At 44.0% G+C, this 7,901-nt stretch overlaps 1 non-coding gene across 1 annotated transcript; it reads left to right on the forward strand.

Moving 5' to 3' along the window:
• Window positions 1-7,296: 7,296 nt before the first annotated feature.
• On the forward strand, window positions 7,297-7,369 carry TRNAA-AGC (transfer RNA alanine (anticodon AGC)). Its single transcript has one exon. It is a non-coding gene; the product is annotated as a tRNA-Ala (tRNA).
• The last annotated feature ends 532 nt before the right edge of the window (window positions 7,370-7,901 follow it).

Raw genomic sequence — 7,901 nt, forward strand, 5'->3', positions numbered from 1 at the left:
CCAGAGGAGAGATACATCAGCACGATTTAGATTTGAAAGAAGGGTAACCAACTCCTAAATGCCCTGTAGTCCCTTGCTTATATAATGTGGTGCACGACACATCTATAAACAAGACCCTACTAGACACGACTTTTAGACTCCATAGGAAAGAATTACTCTAATACCAATTTTGTCACACCTCGACCCTGGGGACGAGACCGGCACCCGGTGCCTCATCTATCCTTACGTACCAACTTGCGACTATGGGACTCTGAACATATAATGTCATGCTTTGGCCATGGGCCACATTGCAAGACGATTTGCGAAGCAAAATATAAAACTGAATAGAAACCAACGCGGACTAAACATCAATATAAAGCTGGGCCGGCAAGGCCGTCATAACTACAACAGCTGACAAACCAACAAAATATACATACAAGGCCTACAAGCCCAACATACTGCACTAACTGACAAGTTATGTCTACAAGCCTCTACTGCTGGATGTATTGTGATCGGAATAGTTCCCCGACCTACCCATAACCTATATACGTATATACACAAGATGTACATAAAACTTCTAGATACTGCAACTCCGAAGGACGTGAAGCTTGCTGAACTCGGGCAACACCTACTGAGGAGGTCTACCCGTCTGTCTGTCTGAACCTGCACGCATGAAATGCAGCGCCCCCAGAAAAAGGACATCAGTACGAAATAATGTACTGAGTATGTAAGGCAATAGAATAACTGAAAGCTGAAACTGAACTAATAATATAATAACTGAAAGTAACTGGGAGTCAAAGATAATATGAAGATATGCTTATCTGCTGATACTGACTCAACTCTCTCAATATAGTAAGTAAAATAGTTGTCCGGCCCTATAAGGCTCGGTATATATATAAAACTGCTCTGCCGTAGTAGGCTCGCTCATAGGCGCTCGGCCATACTAGGCTCTGTATCTCGGCCATTCTGGGCTCGCTCAAAGGTGCTCGGCAACAATAGGCTCGGTATATAATTTATCATCTGATCAAAGATTGCCCAATAGGGGCCTGCCCATCGATTATAGCTCGATGGTAATGGAAATACTGTAATACTGCATATATATGCTCTTTGCTCTAGCCCCATGCGCACGCCACCTTGCAGCACTACTTGCACGAGGCCTCGCCGTTCCGTTGCCAAAAGCCATCAGCCACCACGAGCGATGTCGCCTCCCGATGTTGCCCTCAACAACTGATGGCATTCAGAACGTACTGAGCTTAGCTCTATGCGCACGGCACCTTGCGGTGCTACTTGCATGACGCTCCGTCGTTCCGTTGCCAAATGCCATCAGCCGCCACGAGCAATGTCTCCTCCCGATGTTGCCCCCAACAACCGATGGCAATCGGTATGTACTGAGCTTAGCCCCATGCGCACGGCACCTTGCGACGCTACTTGCACGAGGCCTCATCGTTCCGTTGCCAAAAACCATCAGCCTCCACGAGCGATGTCGCCTCCCGATATTGCCCGCAACAACCGATGGCATTCGGAATGTACTGAGTTTAGCCCCATGTGCACGGCACCTTGCGGCGCTACTTGCACGAGGCCTCGCTATTCTGTTGCCAAAAGCCATCAACCGCCACGAGCGATGTCGCCTCCCGATGTTGCCCCCAACAACCGATGGCAATTGGAATGTACTGAGATTAGCCCCATGCGCACGGCACCTTGCAGCGCTACTTGCACGAGGCCACGCCGTTCCGTTGCCAAAATCCATCAGCCGCCACGAGCGGTGCCAGACACAACTCATAACAACCGATGGCAATCGGCACGTACTGAGCTTAGCGCCATGCAAATGGCACCTTACGGCGTTACTTGCATGAGGCCTCGCCGTTCCGTTGCCAAAAGCCATCAGCCGCCACGAGCGATGTCGCCTTCCGATGTTGCCCTCAACAACCGATGGCATTCGGAACGTACTAAGCTTAGCCTCATGCGCACGACACCTTGCGGCGCTGCTTGCATGATGCTCCACCGTTCCGTTGCCAAAAGCCATCAGCCGCCACGAGCGATGCCCACCACCAGACGTACTACGAGCACACACGAGTACTTGCCGACACGCTTTGCGAACATCGGGGATGTAGCACGGACAAGCCGTGCATGCCCTCAATGCCCACGCCGCATGCCAGCGTCCCCTATGCATGCCCCGCCTCGGCCTGGCAGCAAGCACCTTGAGGTGCCTTTCAACACCTCTACCCCCTTATATATGTCTTAAAAAAAAACAAGTGACAGGAGTAGACATGTTTTGACCAGAGAATCATAATAGACATGTACAACACCAAAATGCACAAACCAAAGTACAACTTAGCTAATACATTCACAAATAATTTTTAAACATTGTAAATGATATTTTTTACAAAAAATAATATTTTTTTAATAAGTATTTATTATAAAACGAAAAAATATATAATAAAATACAAAAAAATAAGAAAATTATTATAAATATAGAAAAAATAATGGAGAAAATTTCCAATACATCTAGTAATAATATAACACATAAAATAATAAATATTTTATAAAAAAGTACCATAAAAACTATTTAAAATTATAAAAAATGCATAAAATTTAAATAACAAATATGTAAAAAATAGGTAAAATATATAATATTATTATAAAAATATTTAGATGACCAACCACCAATAACCATGACGCACCTCCATTGTGACAACCACCATAAGTGATTCCGATATCAAACCACCGCCGGCAACCACCAAGTGTCGCACCAACCGTCGCCGGTCACTACCGCTCGAACCACCGTAATTTTCCACCATCGCCAACCGCGACCACCAACCACCAATATCATTGCGCATGACATGTTGTTAAACATTGGCTAGAACTAGACTCGGTGCGACGTGGTGCAACGTCGGGCCATGGCCATGCCCTTCAATGTCCTGCCATGTCCTACGTCGTGCCATGGCCATGTCCTATCACATCCGACGTCGGGCCATGGCCACGTCCGAACATGACCTTCCATGTCCTGGTCCTGCCACGATCATGTCCTGCAATGTCCGACGCCGGGCCATGGCCACGCCCTGCCATGTCCTGCGTCCTGCCATGTCCTATCATGTCCTGCGTCATGCCATGTCCTGCCACATCCGATGTCGGGCCATGGACACGTATGACCACGCCCTCCCATGTCCCGTCATGTCCTACATCGTGCAATAGACATGTACTGCCACGTCCGACGTCATGCCATGGCCACGCCCTGCTATGGCCATGTCCTACGTCCTGCCATGGCCATGTCCTGCCACGTCCGATGTCCTGCCATGGCCACGTCCTGCCATGTCCTGCATCCTGCCATGTCCTGCGTCCTGCCATGTCCTGCGTCCTGCCATGGCCATGTCCTGCCACGTCCGAAGTCGGTCCATGGCCACGTACGATATCGCTCTGCCATGTCCTGTCATGTCCTGCGTCGTGCCATGGCCATCTCCTGGCACGTCCGACGCCGTACCATGGCAACATCCTTCCATGTCCTGCGTCCTGCCATGGCCATGTCATGCCACGTCCGACGTCGTGCCATGGCCACGCCCTGCCATAGCCATGTCCTACGTCCTGCCAGGGCCATGTCCTGCCACGTCCAATGTCCTGCCATGGCCACGTCCTGCCATGTCCTGCGTCCTGCCATGGCCATGTCCTGCCACGTCCAATGTCGGTCCATGGCCACGTACGACATCGCTCTGCCATGTCCTGTCATGTCCTGCGTCGTGCCATGGCCATGTCCTGGCACGTCCGATGCTGTACCATGGCCACGTACTTCCATGTCCTGCATCCTGCCATGGCCATGTCATGCCACGTCCGACGTCGTGCCATGTCCACGCCCTGCCATGTCCTGCGTCTTGCCATGGCCATGTCCCGCGTCCTGCCATGGCCATGTCCTGCCACGTCCGATGTCCTGCCATGGCCACGTCCTGCCAAGTCCTGCATCCTACCATGTCCTGCGTCCTACCATGGCCATGTTCTACCATGTCCGACGTCGGGCTATGGCCACGTACGACATCGCCCTGCCATGTCCTGCCATGTCCTTCGTCGTGCCATGGCCATGTCCTGGCACGTCCGACGCCGTGCCATGGCCACGTCCTTCCATGTCCTGCGTCCTGTGTCCTTCCATGGCCATGTCATGCCACGTCCGACGTCGTGCCATGGCCATGTACTGCGTCTTGCCATGGCCATGTCCTGCGTCCTGCCACGTCCGATGTCCTGCCATAGCCACGTCCTGCCAAGTCTTGCATCCTGCCATGTCCTGCGTCCTGCCATGGCTATGTCCTGCCACGTCCGACGTTGGGCCATGGCCACGTACGACATCGCTCTGCCATGTCCTGTCATGTCCTGCGCCGTGCCATGGCCATGTCCTGGCACGTCCGACGCCGTGCCATGGCCACGTCCTTCGATGTCCTGCATCCTGCGTCCTGTCATGGCCATATCATGCCACGTCCGACGTCGTGCCATGGCCATGCCCTGCCATGTCCTGCGTCCTGCCATGGCCAAGTCCTGCGACCTGCCATGTCCATGCCCTGCCATGTCCTGCGTCCTGCCATGGCCATGTCCTGCATCCTGCCATGGCCATGTCCTGCCACGTCCGACGTCCTGCCATGGCCACCTCCTGTCATGTCCTGCGTGAAGTCCCGATAAGGAGAATATTGTAACTTACGAGACTAGGAAAATATATGTAAATTCGGGATTATGAACTTCTCTTTATGGCTCGTTATCAAATACATGTAATTACGAGATCATGCCCAAACGAAGAAAGGGCTTAGCCTTAACATACCTGGAGTAGAAAAAAATCCGTATGATATTCTTGGAAAAGGTTGCACCGTACTCCCTTAAAATCGTAAAAATCTCACGTTGCTAATGTGCTAGTAATTCATGTTGGAATTATTTGGTTGCAAGAACTTTTGTTGAAAATTTGTAGGAATTGACAAATTGCTAACGTTCTGATTGAAGTGTTCTTGGTATTGAAATGTTTTGGCAGCTAACACATTAATTTGCTTGTAGTGTTCTTGGTATTGAATATCTTGAAAATGAAGTGTTATGAAAATAAAATTTGTTGAAAACTTATAAGAATGGCTAACGTCCCCCACTTCTGATTGTAGTATTGTTTTTGTATTGAAATTCCTAGAATTGAAATGTCTTGTACTTAGCATATTAGGTTGCCACCTAATCAAAATGACTAAGAGTCATTTCTCCAAGAAGTGGCTTGCTGCCACGTTGGGGTGGGGGTGGGGGTGAAAAATTTTAATCTTTATCCACTTATTCGGTAATTAGGTAATGTTCCGTTACCCAATAATTAACTAATTATCCGCATAATTAAGAATTGTCTCAAATTACTTAAAATTTTACTTATTTTTTTTAATACACTTTATACATCATACTATCATGGTCATATGGTATCTTGTATGGTACTAGTCCATAAATATCGGGTATTATCGCTCGACCCATATTTTATCCCAAATCGACATCCTTCAACGAAACTCATTTTCTTTAATTCGTGTACCTTTTATCCTTCATGGCACTTGCTTATTGCTTATTATAAACAGCATAAATATGCTAGCCTCAAGATAATCTCATCCCCGAGTCTATGTCAATTAACTAAAGACGAAACTTTAACGTACGAGAAACGTGATATGTAACAGTTATAGCAAGTGTTTCAGCTATCATGGCTTTTTCTACAAATTGAATTGGAGATCCATGGGCATGAAGCAATTTTCCAAGGCTATCCATAGTCGCAACACCAGTACTTGCATGTGTAGCATCTACCTGCAAACCTGCGTCAATAAATAATAGTAATATACCATCTTGGTGGTTTATTAATTTGAGCCACAAAACAAATCCTATTTTGAGAAGTAGATGAGCAAGTAGTCAAAATATCCTTATGATAATCAAATAATGGCTTAGAAATAAATATCAATCATGATAGGTTTGAACAGATGAAAATTATTTACATCCTTCAAGTTTTTTTAGAAATCAAACTCATCCTCCAACGGTTGAACAATTATTGTTTTCCTCCTTATATCAAAGTTGACTTTTTTAAAATACCTATTTTACCCTCTAAAATTTCATCTCTTTTTCTTTAATATAATTATTTTTTTTGTTCTAATCTATTTCATAATAAATTCATAAAAGTTATCTATTTATATTTACATGAATTTTATATTATAATTTAGAAAAAAAGTTCTACTATATAACAACCAAAAGTCAAAAATCTATATGCACAATGAAGAATAAATGAAATGTAAAACTTATAAAAAGAATTATTATCCGAACGATCGATTCCTCGGTTCACAAACACAAAGACATTCATTATACTAAATGCACACAATATTAAAATAATAATCATAAAAGATGTATTTTTTAAGTTTCAAAAAATGGTTTAGATTAGTTTTTCAAGTTTTCTACTTACAAAACTTTAACTTCTTATCAAGTAAAATGTATGTCCAAATACAATTTTAACTTCCAAAAATCATTTTCATCTCTTCGTCAATTGTTTTTTTTCAAGTTTCAACTAAATTTATGTCCAAACGTTTAGATTTTCAAAAATTTCACATAAGATAAAAGGCAAGCTTGAGCAGCAGCATATCCAGGGGCGAAGGTACATAGCCCTAAGGGTGGTCAACTGACCAATTACACGGTATATATAGGTAAAATATTAAAATTTAATGGTATATAATATATATTGAACACCTTTTATCACAAATTTTGTTTTTACTTATTTCATGTTTGAACACCCTAAATGAAATTTCTGATTTCGCCACCGAGCATTCAGGAATTGGGGACATCCAAATGCATTCTTGGCATTAAAGTAGCACATTCATCAACTCAGATTATTCTCACCTAGTACAAGTATTTCAGGAGAGCCATGTTGCCTCTGAATGTACTTCTCTTGGTCTGGCTAGCTTTCAATATTTTTTAATTTCCCTTCTATTTTTTTCTATTTTTTCATAATGGCTTTTGGAGATGCACCTCTACTTGTTTAAATATATCGAGAAGAGTAGCTTCAATTCAATTACCTCAATGTGAGTGAAGAAAATGTGGTGTCTTAGACTCTTAGGGATGTTTATGCTTTGTTTCTAATGAATATAAAGCACTTCCTCCAGAATGTACATAGCTACATTTTTCGAATTGCACACGCAACAAGCGTTAAGCATTTTATGTATATACTTGTTAATAACTTATCGTTACTGAGTGTTTACTTCAAAGGTCTGAGCGTTAGGAAGGGCACTAGAGCGGGATACCTGGTGCAAATCCTACAATTAGTAAAATATTATAAAATATCGAAGAGAAAGAATGTTAACAGGGGATGTAGCTCAGATGGTAGAGCGCTCGCTTAGCATGCGAGAGGTACGGGGATCGATACCCCGCATCTCCATTTTTACTCCTCTACTTTTCCTTCAAAACTTGTTTATTTACACAGTTTTGAATGAATTTAAAACCACAGTTTTGCAAAACATATTACTAAATCATGGGTAAACATTGGTGAATTTTTTTTAAATATCATAAGACAAAAAACAATAGGTATATAGAGGGGAGATTGATAACTAAAGTACAAAATAGGCGTTGCATGAGATATGAGGGATAAAATGACAGTCAGCCTAAAGTTAGATCGCGAAACGATTAATTACTTCGGCAAAGTTTGAAGGGAAAAGGATTCACTGCTTTCCTCAAAAAAATTAGATTTTTGAAGAGAAAATCAAACTGAAACATATTTTTACCTTAGATTGATAAGTGAAATCCTTAAAACGATTGGTAAGTACTCGTTCGAGCCCTGGGTATGAAGTCATAGGTAGCGCTTTACCTCCAATATGGGACTTTCTGACGCGAATCCAGATTTAATCGGGCTCTAATATGAGTACCGGACACCGGGTGAGAAACTAAAAAAAAAAAAAAAGAAATCCTTGGTC

This window comes from Nicotiana tomentosiformis, chromosome 5 (assembly GCF_000390325.3).
Source record: "Nicotiana tomentosiformis chromosome 5, ASM39032v3, whole genome shotgun sequence".
In the NCBI taxonomy this organism is placed as follows: domain Eukaryota; kingdom Viridiplantae; phylum Streptophyta; class Magnoliopsida; order Solanales; family Solanaceae; genus Nicotiana; species Nicotiana tomentosiformis.